This window comes from Megascapheus bottae, chromosome 10 (genome assembly GCF_031878675.1).
Source record: "Megascapheus bottae isolate mThoBot1 chromosome 10, mThoBot2.hap1, whole genome shotgun sequence".
Lineage (NCBI taxonomy): Eukaryota > Metazoa > Chordata > Mammalia > Rodentia > Geomyidae > Megascapheus > Megascapheus bottae.
In genome coordinates this window covers 13119746-13133471 of record NC_143518.1, presented here as the reverse complement: position 1 = coordinate 13133471, position 13726 = coordinate 13119746, and the positions used below count along the sequence as shown (strand labels likewise).

Genomic DNA, 13726 nt, shown 5'->3' with positions numbered 1-13726 from the left:
CAGCTGTGCTGGAGGCCTCCCACAGACATGAGAGGTGTGCAAGGAATGTGAGGAATGCCAAAGCCCTTTCCGCTGAGCCAGAATGATAAACAGGCCTCAGAGATGGAGATAAGGTCCCAACATTTGATCAATATGGCTCATGCCTGTAATCCCAGCATTTGGGAGGCTGAAGTAGCAACCTAGTAAATTTAGAATAGCTCCGATCACAAAGAGACACTTCATCAAAATAAAAATTAACCATTAAGAAGTAAATAATAAAGTAAATAATAAAAATATAGATGGGAGGCTATTAAATTGACTGAATAAAATAATATGGTTTGGTTAAAATTAAAAATCCATTTTAAGATTAAACTTTCCCTTTCCCTAAACATATTCTCTAATTCCTCAATCTCATCTAAGTATTTTATAAGTAAGATTCTGTTTTCCAGGCTTTTGAGTTTAACCAAAATGTGTTAGAGACACATTTCATTGCTTACACCTTGCCCCTACTAACGGTAGGCATTTCTCAGTGATTAGGTCGTTTCCATACCGCACAACTCCAGGGGGCACCATGTGGAAAGCAGTAAACTCACAACACTGTCCTTGTTTTATTTAAGGCAATAATAAACCTATCTCAAGGAGTAAACCAATGAACTCAAACATCCGTATTCTTAAAGCTCTCTAGATGATTCTAATGTCCTAGCAAAGTTAAGAACCATGGTGAATACAAATCTTGAGGAAATTGTTCTCCCAATTTCCTGAGCTTCTGTATATATAGGCATGACAAGTTTGTAGCAAGAAATTAGGAAATAGAAACGTCACCTAGGTGGTAGTTCATGAAAATTATGATTTTTTTTGATAAACATGTAATTTAAACAAGTATGTGCTCCCTCCCTTTCATCCCCCTGTGTCTCTTCACTGAAGATGTGATTTCAGTACTAGAGCAATGATCTTAAAACATTAAGTGACAATTATAAGGACTTTGTCTAACAAGATGGACAAGTAGGGTGACAAAAACTAACTTCTGTATTTGATGACCTGGATAAATGACAGAACCACTGTCTATGTATCAGTTTCCTGAGGGAAAAGCTAAGACCACATTTATATAAACCGCCTCAGCTATGTGTCGCATTATTTACATTCTGACGAACCATTATTTGGCTAATAGCCTGGTTTGCCTCATCAAACCACAGGTAATGTTAAATAGAATCTTTATTGATTTTCTTTTTTAGTTTATCAAATTATTTTTGGCCATCAAATCTCTGTAAGCTGAAATGAATTAACCATCTAACTGAAAATAGCACTGGACTCAGAGATTCTAAGAACAGACTAATTATAATGAAGATAACAATACCCAATCCATAGTATGTACTTACTTGTCTGACTCTCTGACAAACACCACACAAACATCATTTCCATAAAATATTGGCAGCCAACCATTTCATTATATGTTAAAATAAAACAAAATGAAAATTAACTGTTTGACAGAATTCAAATGTTTTGGTTAGAAAAAGATGGATTTTAGATTGACAATACACCATCACATGAAATTGGGGTCTTTATGTAAATCAAAATTTATTTTCAATCACTAGATAGCCATATTTATCTCACACCTTCAACAATATTTTCCGAAGGAGCAAAACACATACAACTATATATATATATATATATATATATATATATATATATATATATATGTATACATATGAAATTAATGTATGTGTGTAGGTGTATGACCTCAAAATGGAAATGTCTCTCATTTCTTTTTCTTATTTTTTTGTGTGATAAGATCCAATTTGAACTATTACTCATGATATAATTTTATATATTCTTATCTATTCAGTGTTAACTCGGCTTTTCATGTATGATCTATACACAGGAATCACTTTCAGATTTTTCAGAACCATCTTTCTCAATTGCAAAAATGGGTGCAGTAAAATTATGTGGCCAATGAGCTTTAACTAAAATGTGATCATTCGGGTTTCCAATAACATTCATTTCCTCTGTTTACCATTATTACCATTACACCCTTTTTAAATTAATTACTACCTAGAGTACTTCATGTCACTTTTCCCTGAAAGATTTTCCTTTAAAATTAAAAAATTTGTTTACCTTTAGTGGTTTGATGGCACCTTTAATTCTTTATGAGCTAATAGATGCTTAAGTAATGTCTAGAAAAAGATGTTTCACGTGTGACCAACTTGTCTGATAATACAATTTAGGGAGTGTATATCATTCAATATTCTCCATCCCTCATACCTACACACAAAGGCACACATTTGCTAACATTGTCTCTATCATAGGTTTTTCACCATAACCCTTGATTTCCTTTTATACTTAGTGTAAGTCCTCCTACAAAGAACACAAAAGAAACTGTTTCATGGGCTCTTTTCATCTTGTCAGTACTGCTGAATAGAGCTTCAGGTACATTGCAGATATTTAGTTCTTCCTTCAACAAATATAAACACATAATGTTTTTATGCTAACCAGTGTTCAACACACTGAGTATAAAAAAATCACTTAATGGCCTTTTTTTTTTTAGTCAAAACAAAGTATCACTTATGTAGCTCAAAATGAAGAACTACAGATAAATGTCTAACTCACGAGATATAAACTGAGAAGCTTGCTGAAAATTAAGAAATTTCCTGCACAAAACATAATTGAAAGTATTCTGTGGAAAGGAAAAGACAATGTACATTTTCTTTCTTTATGGAGGGGGGTGATTCAGTTCACATTTCCCTAAACATGCTATACTCATTCACATGATTGTACTTTGATGGTCCTTGGTTGAAATCATGGATGCAGTCTTAAGACAGTTTCTTTCAGAGCTGTTTATGTGTGATTTTGCAGCTTAAAGTTCAGGGAATGTGAAGTAAAAAAAGCAAAAAGGAAAATAAAATTGATGGAGAAGGACAGGGTGAGGTGAAACATATCTCTCATGTCTGTTTTGATTATTCTACAAAATGGATAATAATTAGTATGTTCCAAAATGCTTTATAAAATCAGCTCATTTGGGGGTAAGTAATATATAAAATTTGATTATTTAATAATCACAGCCACCCCATTTGGATGAGGTTACAGAGGAGAAGACTGAGTAGTGAGGAGGTTAATTAACTTGTGCAGGGTTACATATCTAGACAGTTACAGAACTAGGTTTTGAGAGAAGTTATGCATGGACTATGATTAACCATTTCCCAGTAAATAATTCTTTCAATAATGAACAAAGAATATTTTCCTTAGAAGGTAAGAACAAAGTTTTCTAAAATTCCACAATGCTAATCATGTATTTTACTGCCAACCCCATTTTAGTAAGCTGCTCTGAGAAGGGCTGTACCAAATCTACTTAGTATTCATGGCTTGAGGACTTACTACAATCTCTCTAGGCTTTCTTCCTAAAAGACTACCAGAGGAATACTAATATAAATGAGAATTATTTTATATCTTCCAGCTTAAAATGGAAAGGATAATACTATATAAATAAAATATTATAGATAGCACATTATTAAACATAAAAGCAATTGTTCTTTTTTATTATATCATTAATAGACATTTAAATTTCTTGCTTGCAAAAAACTGTTGAATGAAGCAGTGATATTTGACTTTAATTGTAATGTAAAATATGCTTCCACATCAATAAAATGTAGGTTAATGAACCTCCTTCTTTCTTTTCTATTCTTAGAGAACCTATCTGCAGCTGCTTTAGGTTCCTTCATGCTCAATTACTTTGGGAGGAAAGCACTACTGTTAATATTTAAGGTCATGTGACATAATGATTCCCATGATTTTATCCTGCAATGTGATAGACACTGAAGTCAAATATTTATTGGCTAGCCTAAATTGTAATTGTGATTTAACTATTCTAGTTGTACTGAAATAAAATATATACCTCTTTTTAAAGTAGTTGTATACACATATTTCAATTTGGTACCTCAGCTAGGAGTACAGTGGCTTGATCAATGTCATCGTTTCCATCATTCCCCTCATCCTTCCTAATCCCAAACATCCTCTCAAGTTTCCACATAGGATGGGATATATGACTGTATTCACCCACCAGTCCCTGCACACTTGTCTTCTGCGAAATACAGAAAGTAATATCTGCTTTGGCTTAACCTTAGAATGCTAACATTTTTGATCAGATATAAAAACAGTATCCTTTACTCTAATAAGTATATCATTATATTTGAATACAAAATTATAGCTATCCAAGCTGGGTACTGGTGGCTCATGACTGTAATCTTAGCTACTCAAGAAGCTGAGAATTGGAGAATTGTGGTTCAAAGTCATTTAGGCTGGAAAGTCAGTGAGATTCTTATCACAAATTAGTTATCAAGACATTGGAAGTGGAGTTGTGGAACAAGTGGCAGAGTGCTAGCATTCATCATTAAAGCTTAGGAATAAGCTCTGAGTTCATGCTCTAGAGCCAGAGCCTACACACACACACACACACACACACCCCAAAATGTGAAAATGAAAAATTACACCTATCCATATAATATGCAAAAACTGGACCTGCTTTTACTATTAGGTTCAGAACTTGGATTGTCTCCCAATTTCTCAGAATCTATTTTTTGCATTTAAGAAATTTGTCATCAAAATGTCCATTATTGAGTTGAACATCAGATGCCCTTGTGTGTAAAGAAGAGGTTGCTGCAACTTTTTTGTATTAACATTAGGACAAGAGAATGACTTGTTTCCCTGAGGTTCTACAATCCTATGTTCTCCATCCAGCTTTACAAAAATGTATCTCAAAACTTCTACTTTCAGTATTTTTTAGTGTGAGTCAGAAATGCTCAAAATATAACTTCAACAATAACAGTTTCTCTCTCTCTCTCTCTCTCTCTCTCTCTCTCTCTCTCTCTCTCTCTCTCTCTCTCTCTCTCTCTCTCTCTCCCTCCCTCCCTCCTCTCTCTCTCTCTCTCTCTCTCTCTCTCTCTCTCTCTCTCTCTCTCTCTCTCTCTCTCTCTCTCTCCCTCCCTCCTCTCTCTCTCTCCCTCCCTCCTCTCTCTCTCTCTCTCTCTCTCTCTCCTCCCATAGGTGAATTTTCAGTTCTTTAAGAAACCTCCACACTGCTTTACACAGTGGCTGAACTATTTTACAATCCCACCTGCAGTATAGTAGAGTTCTTTTTTCTCCACAACCCTGCCAGCATCTGGCACTGTCTGGGTGGTATCAGGGTTGTTTTTATTTACATTTCCTTTATGACCATGGATGATGGGCATTTTCTCATATGCTTTTCTGCCATTTTAACCTCTTCTTTTAATAAGTCTCTGTTTAGTTCCCTTGCCCATTTAGTGATATTGGTTTGTTGGGTTTGGGGGGATTAGTTTCTTGAGTTCCCTGTAGATACTGGATATTAAGTATTTGTCTGATGTATTATTGGTAAATACCTTTACCCAGTTGGTTGGCTGTCTCTCTACGTTTGTGGCTATGCTCTTAACTGTTCAGATACCTCTTATTTTTAGGTAGTCCCATTTATCGAGTCTCTCTCCAATCTGTTCAGGAATTATTTGCCTGTGCCTTTGAATTCCAGTGTCTCTCAAACTCTATCGTGTAGCAGTTTTAAAGTCTCTGGTCTGACATTGAGGTTTTTGATCCATTTTGAGTTAATGCTTGTGGATGGTGAAAGGCTAGAGTTAATTTTCAGTTTTCTGCATGTGGCTGCCAAGTTTTGACAGCACCAATAATTGAATAGGCTGTGTTTGTTCCATAGTATATCTTTGGCTCCTTTGTCAAATACAAGTTGACTATAGGTATGTGTTTGTATTTCTGGATCTCCTATTCTGTTCCATTGATCTTCTGGTCTATTTTTGTGCTAATACCATGCTGTTTTTGTTATTATGGCTCTATAGTAGAGTTTGAAGTCTGGTATTGTAATACCACCTGCATTGCTCTTTTCGCCTAGAATTGTTTTGGCAATTCTATGTATTATCTTGTTCCATATGAACCTTCCGATTATATCTTCTATTTCAATAAAGAATGTCTTTGGTATTTTGATGGGGATTGCATTGGCTTTGTACATCAATTTTGGCAGTATAGCCATTTTCACTATATTGGTTCTCCCTATCCATGAGCATGGGATACCTTTCCATTTCCTGGTATCCTCTTTAATTTCTTCCATTAGGCTTTTATAGTTTTCATTAAATAATTCCTTTACATCTTTGGTTAAGTTAATTCCTAAGTATTTTATTCTTTTGGGGGCTATTGCAAATGGGATCATTTTCTTGATTTGGACTTCTGTTTGTGTATTGTTGGTGTACAAGAAGGCTACTGACTTTTGCAGGTTAATTTTGTATCCTGCCACTTTGCTAAAGTGTTTCATTAATTCTAGGAGTTTGGGAGTGGAGCTTATTGGGTCACTCAGGTAGAGGATCAAGTCATATGTGAATAGTTTAATTTCTTCTTTCCCTATGTGGATTACTTTGATGTACTTCTCTTTCCTTATTGCTCTGGCTAAGGGTTCCAGCACTATATCCAAGAGAAGTGGAAGGAATGGGCATTCCTATCTTGTTCCTGATTTTGAGTTAAATGTTTCCAGACTTTCACCATTTGTTATAGTACTGGCTGTAGGTTTGTCATATATGGCTTTAATTATTTTAAGGAATTTACCTCTTATTCCTATTTTTTCTACAATGGATGTCATATTTTGTCAAATGCCCTCTCAGCATCCAGTGAAATTATCATATGATTCTTATCCTTAGCTCTATTGATATGATGCATTATATTGATTAATTTGCAAATGTTAAACCAATCTTGCATCTGTGGGATAAAGTCTGCATGATTGTAGTGTATAAGTTTTAAATTTTTTTTCTGGATTCTCTTGACTAGTATTTTATTGAGGGGTTTTGTGTCTGTGTTCATTAGAGAAATAGGTCTGTAGTCTGGATATATTAGTCTGGGTTGGAAGTTGTTGGTCTTCACAACATGAATGATATTTTCCCAAGCTTTTCTTGCATTAGGGTTTGTGTGGAGAGGTCTGCAGTTATTCTAATTTTGCTTCCATTGTAGTGTAGGTCTTATTTTACTATGATATGTCTAGACAAGTTCCTTCTAGGATCTTGCCTTCTTGGAATTCCGAAGCCTTCAATAATGTGAGTATTTTCCCTTTTGAGGTTGGGGAAATTTTCTGCTATGATTTTGGTGAATAAGGGTTGTATTCCTTTATTAAGAAACTCCTCCCCTTCTTGGATTCCTATTATACGAAGACTGGATTTCTTGGCTGCATCTGCCAGGTCCTGGAGTTCCCTTTGGTGAATTCTGACTGATTTCTCCAGACTGATGATTCTCTGTTCCAGCTCTTGTGTTTTATCTTCTGTTCCTGAGGTCCTATTCTCCATCTCTGTCAGTCTGTTGCTTAATGCTTCCCTTTCTGTTTTCATTGTGGACACTGAGCTGATCGTGTCTGCTGTGAAGGTATCAATCTTTTCTTCTGGGGATGTATAATTTTTTCTATTTTTCTTTTGAAGTAGAGGAGCTCCTTGGTGATTTCCAGCTTATGTTCCTGGAATTGTTTTTGGAATTATGTTTTAATCTCTGTAATCAAGTCCACAATCATCTCCTTGAATAGAGTCATGTTTCATGTTGCTTAAGGTGTCATTTCTTGGGATGGTGACATCTCTCTCATCCTTTCACTCTTACTTCATTTTGGGCTTTGTGTGGGCTTTGATTATTTATGTATTTCTTGATTTGTTGTTGTGCTTTCCAACACATTGGAGACTGTTGTTGTAGGTTTGCTCTGTGGTCTGTAGGTGGTGGAATTTACTTGGTTTAGGCCTGGTGGTTCTGGGAATCTGTTTATATGTGGTTCTCAGCCAAATTAGTTCTGCTGCTGACTGGGTCAGAGATTGTAGCTTTTACCAGTGTCAGCCTGTTCCCAGAGGCTGTGTGCCACTGCACAGCCTTCTCTCAGCTAGCCAACCAGTGGCCCTGCTGTGGACCCGCAGTTTGGGAGCTTCGACCGTGGAGCCTGGTGGCTAGTTTGCCCACCCTATTTCCGGTGGCGGGGCCCAGCAGAGGGCCTGTGGTTTGGGAGGTTTGGGAGTTTCCAGGAGTAGGCTAGCTTGTGGCCCCAGATGGGGTCCAGCAGAGGAGGTGTGCTCTAAGGGCAGAGCCACACCTTTCTGGCTCTCAGATGGTGAGGTAGGCCCTTGCTGGTCATCCCTTCAGTTCCCTGCTGTGTTTCAGAGAAGAACCAGGCGCCTTAGTTGAGAGTCTTTCTGTGACTTCGTGGGGGGGGGGGGCCCTTGGTGTTGTCTTGCTGGAAGCTCCCAGCAGGAGGGCACCCCAATTAGGTTTGGGTTAGTCAGGTGCTGGCTCCCAGACTCAAGCACACCCCCACCTGCTGTTGGAAGGCGGGGTCTTTGGGCCTTTGGCCTGGGAGAAGAGGCTGTTGAGCCTGTGGGAGCAGGGATGCCTCCACCCCTTTGGGTGGGGTGCTAGGTCTTAGTGCCTGCCCACCTGTCAGTCTCCAGTCAATGGGGGAGGGAGGCTTTGGGGGAAGGGACAGGATTCTGAATTCCTCCCCTCACCCCCCGCACTTGCCAGTCTTTCTTGAGCAGGGTGGTAGGTGTCTGGGTTAAGTTCTGTAGTTCTCCTCCAGCTCTGCTTTCACGATGGGTTTGGGGGAACCCGCTGGACTACTTACTCACCTGGGTTTGGCTGTGAGCTGCTCCATGGTGTTGGTGGGTCCTTTGCTTCCCCTCTGGTCTCCGCTACCATCTGTGCTGCCTGTGCCTGGTCTGTGTGGGATTCCTGGGTCTGAATTCCACCCCATGTTGGAATTCTGGGCTTCCTGGGCCTGGCGCCCTCTGCCGTGGCTTTTGCAGCTTGAAGCCAGCGGCAAGGGGTTGGGGAGGAGTCCTCATGTTTTGGATTCTTTGAGAATGTTGTATATATGCTTTATCTGGATTTCTTTTCCAGTTTGTGTACTTGTTCGTTCTTCTTGAATTTGTAGTTGTGGATTTCTTAAGATGGTTGGCTCGTGGGATTCCCTGATTCTCTCTTTTTGTGGGAGAGAGCCAGGCTGGGTCCCTATTGTCTCAGCGCCATCTTGCTTCCCCCCAACCCATTATATTTTTATAAATAAATTCTTCTTACTCTGTGCACATTAATGAGATTCAGTGACATTTCCTTCAGTACAAGAATATATTATAACATGATCATTGTTCCTCTCTTCATTATTCCTTCCCATCCTGCCCATATCCTCATATTTTACTATCCTTTTTACCTGCTAAACATTACATATGAAAAAATAATATGTAAACATTGATTTCATGAAGTTTGGATTTGGGGTTTTCTGTTTGTTTTGTTGTTATCTCCTCTAAGTATTGAAAGATTTTATTTCTGCAAATGACATAATTGCTTTCTTTAAGACTAAATATTCCAATGTATTTAAATACGTTTTGTTTATCCACTCCTCTGTTGGTATAGACTTAGGCTGATTTCCTAACTTGGGTTCTGTGAATACTGTAAACATGGATTATATTTATATTTTTACTAAACACTGACTTTCAATAGTTTGGTGTAAATACCTAGGACTGTTATGCCTTTATTATGTAATATTTTTACTTTCTATTTTGTCCAGGACCCTGTATATTGGGTTCCATAATGGATACACTAATTCATATTTCCAGTAGAAATATGAATGTATAAAAATGGGTCTTCTTCCCCTGCTTCCTCCACAATAGTTGTTCTGTGCTGTTGTTGGTTTCTATGGTTACAGCCATTCTCATGAGAGTGAGATAAAACTTCAGTGTAGTTTTTATTTACATTTCTCTGAATATTAACTAAATTCTTGACAGTAGAAAAAACTTTTTCTTCATTTTTGGATACATTTCTGGTGTCATTGACTCTGTAGTTCTCTGAAGTTATAACTTGACATAGAACTTTAAAGTCTGTAGTAAAAATATTTGTCTGAATACTGACAAGGAAGCAATCAATGGGCTGTAAGTCTTGGAATGAAATAATGTCTTTATTAATTTTAAATTAATGCTTAATCATGAAGAATTGATTATAGAAAGTATAAGGGAAACCGTCCCGTTAAAAGTAGAGAGGTTCATTAATGTGGCTGAGAGAGTTTTGTGGTTTATCTTTAATTAGCATCATATGAGGTAATGACTGTGACCAGAAAAAAGATAATTGTTCAGGTTTACATAGGTAGAAAATTAGAAATCCAGGCTTACAGATAACAGATTTCTCTTAAAGAAACAGAGATTTGTGCTCAAAATTTTGCACTTAATGCTCATCATAAAATCTAGTTCATGCGTCCTTTACACAATAAATGTTCTTTAGAATGCAATTCATTATATGTATATGATACAATTTTATGAGCTTACCATGAAGTCATGAAGTAACATGGTATGTTCAAAATTACAGATAACTATGCTATATATACATTACAAATATATATGCATGTGTTATACATATAAAATTATATATATATAATTGTGTGTGGCACATGCTATATTTCATATTCTGAAGAATATTTTATTAATTTCAAGCATATATTCTAAGCCAAAGGACACCAAAGTTTCAGTAAATGAGAATTTATTAATGTTATATTAAAAATGAGTGATATAGTTGAGTTTTCAAACATTACATATATTTGTGAATATTGTACACTATTTAGTATTATAATCTGTTGGGTTACATATGATTTATATTCTTTTGATAATAATGTATGCTAATCATATTTCATATATTTAAGTTAATATATATTTTTATTTAATGTATTACAAATATGTTCATATCATTCATGAATATATTTATGTTACTCAGTTATGTATATGGAAATATGTACATCTAGCTATGCATTTACCTATATTTATTTACATAAATATACATTTGTTGGTACATATACAATACATGTTTATGCATGCATCTCTTTCCTTCCTTTTTTCCTCCTTTCCTTTTCTTTCCTTTCCTTTCCTATCTTTCTTTGTTATATTTTTTATGTTGAGGGGCTTAATTCTGGGCTTGAATGCTATCCTTGAGCTTTTGTATTCAGCCACTTGAGCCACAGTTCTACTTCCAGATTTTTGAGGTTAATTGTAGATAAGAGTCTCACAAACTTTTCTACCTATCTAGCTTTGAACTATGATCTTCAGATTTCAGCCATTTCTGTAGCTAGATTTATGTATGTGAGCCACAGATTTTGGGGGTACTCTATGAGCTTTCAGTTCCTTAATACAGATTGATTAGAAGAATATATCCTGAGAATAAATAGAAAATGTGGGGATATATGACTGTTAAAAAACACAAAGCTTACTAAATATGCACTCTATTTTCAGTTCTAAGTTGAGTGGTATGTGACATCATACTCTTCTATATTTATGCTATTTAAAAATATATGATTCTTTCACTCAGCCATTGTGCTACATTTCTTTTTAAAGGCAAAGTTTTGGAATGTGTGGTGAAGGCTGTCTTATATAGTATAAGATACTTCTAAGCTACAGAATGTCTCAAAAATCTAGGAACAGATTTTGTGAACATTTACTCTAATTACACTTCTGACAAATTGTATTTATTCTGATCGGTAACATCCACCCTCTGGATTTTCTGAATGGATGATCTTCCTGTAGCTTTTAAGGTGTTACCTGTTCATTCTGCAACACATTCTCCACTATTTTTTCTTTTCCTTGTGAACCTTAGGCAGCTGTGCATAATCAATCATAATACCCCACAGTGCTTTGGATATCCTAATCAGTTAATCAGTTTTTGTTTATAAACTTGTAACAAATTTCATGTCTCATCTTCTGAAAACACCCCAAACTGAAAGATGATTAAAGGCCTAGTTAATTAAGGGTGCAAGTATCTATTTTAGTATTTATCTTCACCTCAAATTTTAATTAAAATAATTATGAAATGAAGTATGTTATTATGTTTTAGTTATATATTTTGCATGTGTGTGTGTGTGTGTGTGTGTGTGTGTGTCTCGGTCAGCTGACTGTCTGTCTGAATGTCTGTCTCACTTATAGGGTTTCACTTCAGGGCTTCACATCCTTTTTTAGCTTTTCTACTAAGCCTGATGTTCTACCAATTGAGTCATACCTCTATTTTTTATTCTTTAAATTTCTTTATTTTTATTATAAAGGTGGCATATAGAGGGGTTACAATTAAATAAGTCATGTATTAAGTACATTTCTTTTTTAAATTGTATCTTATACTCAGACTAATGTAGAAAGGAGTTACAATTATATTTGTCAGTTACATTAATATACCTTCCATGCTTTCCTTCTACTTGCCTATCCCCAGCCCTCCCAATCATCTTGTTTTTCCTCTTTCCTTCCCTATTTCAAATAAACAAATAACTTATATCCAAAATTCCAGGTATCCAAGTTAGATATAGTAATAACATGAGATAAAGTTCATTCTGATTATCTTCCTCTTATGTGGCCATAGGTACATAGTTTTTGAGCTATTGTGATCCTCTGTTAGGAGAATCCTAGAAGTATACTAATAATTGCAAATGAGGGCTTACTTCACCTGATATGAGTTTTTCCAAGTCTTTCTATTTCTTTATTAATGGGGCAATGTCATTCTTCTGATGGCAGCTTAAAATTCCATTGTGTGCCTCTATTTTCAGCATTTCGATGAACAGAATTATTTCCAGAAATAGTAAAAGAAATTCTTCCTAAACCTGTACTCATTACCTGACTAACATAACTGTAACACTTTTATAAATGACCTTTACAATAAGAAAAACATAATTAATTAAAAAATAAACATAGTGGATGATAAAAATGTACATTGGGACAGGATAATTGATACAGGTCTAAAACTTTACTAATTGTAACTGAAAGATAAACATACAAATATATAGAATTCTTATTTTTCCCTCTAGGTTGCTGTCATGTTAATTCTAACTCTGAGCTCTAAAAACATTTTTCTGTGGTTTTGGAAATAGTATTGATTGTCATTTTCTAAAATATTTTCTAACTTTAATTAGTTAATTGTCCTCTTGAAAAAGCAAAAACTGAAATAAATTACTTGTACTAAATGTAAAAGAAAAAAAGGAAAAACCAAGAAACTACCTTCCATTCAATCATATTTGATCGGCAAAGACTAAACAAGTAGAAAAAATCCTGTAGAATGCAGGAGGGAAAGTAAAAGGAACGAAGAAGTACAGGAAAAAGAGATGCATTAGGAAAGAAGAAAAACATCTACTGAAATATAATTTTAAAATTAGAAAATGATTAAATTATTAGAGTGACATATCTTTCTCACATATATATAATATGATATATTATATATAGTCATATCTTTCTCACATATATATAATATGATATATTATATATAGTCATTCTTGGGCTTGAACTCAGGAATTAAGCACTGTCCTGGAGCAGTTTTAGTCAAAGCTAACATTCTACCACTTGAGCCACAGCACTACTTCAGGTTTTTTCTATGTATGTGGTACCTAGGAACCCAAGTCTCTGTGCATGGAGGGAAGGACTCTACTATTAGGCAACATTTCTGACCTCTCACATACAACTTTTTGTCCATCTGCTTTTCTATAGTGTCACCAAGTATCCAAGGCAATGGCTAGATTGGCTTCCTCAGATCTTGATTTCCAGCCTCCAGAACGAGGAGCCACATAAACTTCCATTATAAATGTTTCAAGCATTGTGTTATAGCAGCCAGGATATTCTTAGTGCTGCATCTTAGGCATCTTCTTTCAACTCTATGTCTGCAGGTGCTTGCAGGAGGTTCATGTCCACATGTGGACTTCCCCCAAGACTTTCCCAGCATGGAG

At 35.7% G+C, this 13726-nt stretch overlaps 1 pseudogene; it reads right to left on the bottom strand.

Annotated features, from left to right (window-relative positions):
* LOC150057613 (60 kDa heat shock protein, mitochondrial-like) overlaps window positions 1-552 on the bottom strand; it is a 101513-nt pseudogene extending 100961 nt beyond the window's left edge.
* Window positions 553-13726: the final 13174 nt, after the last annotated feature.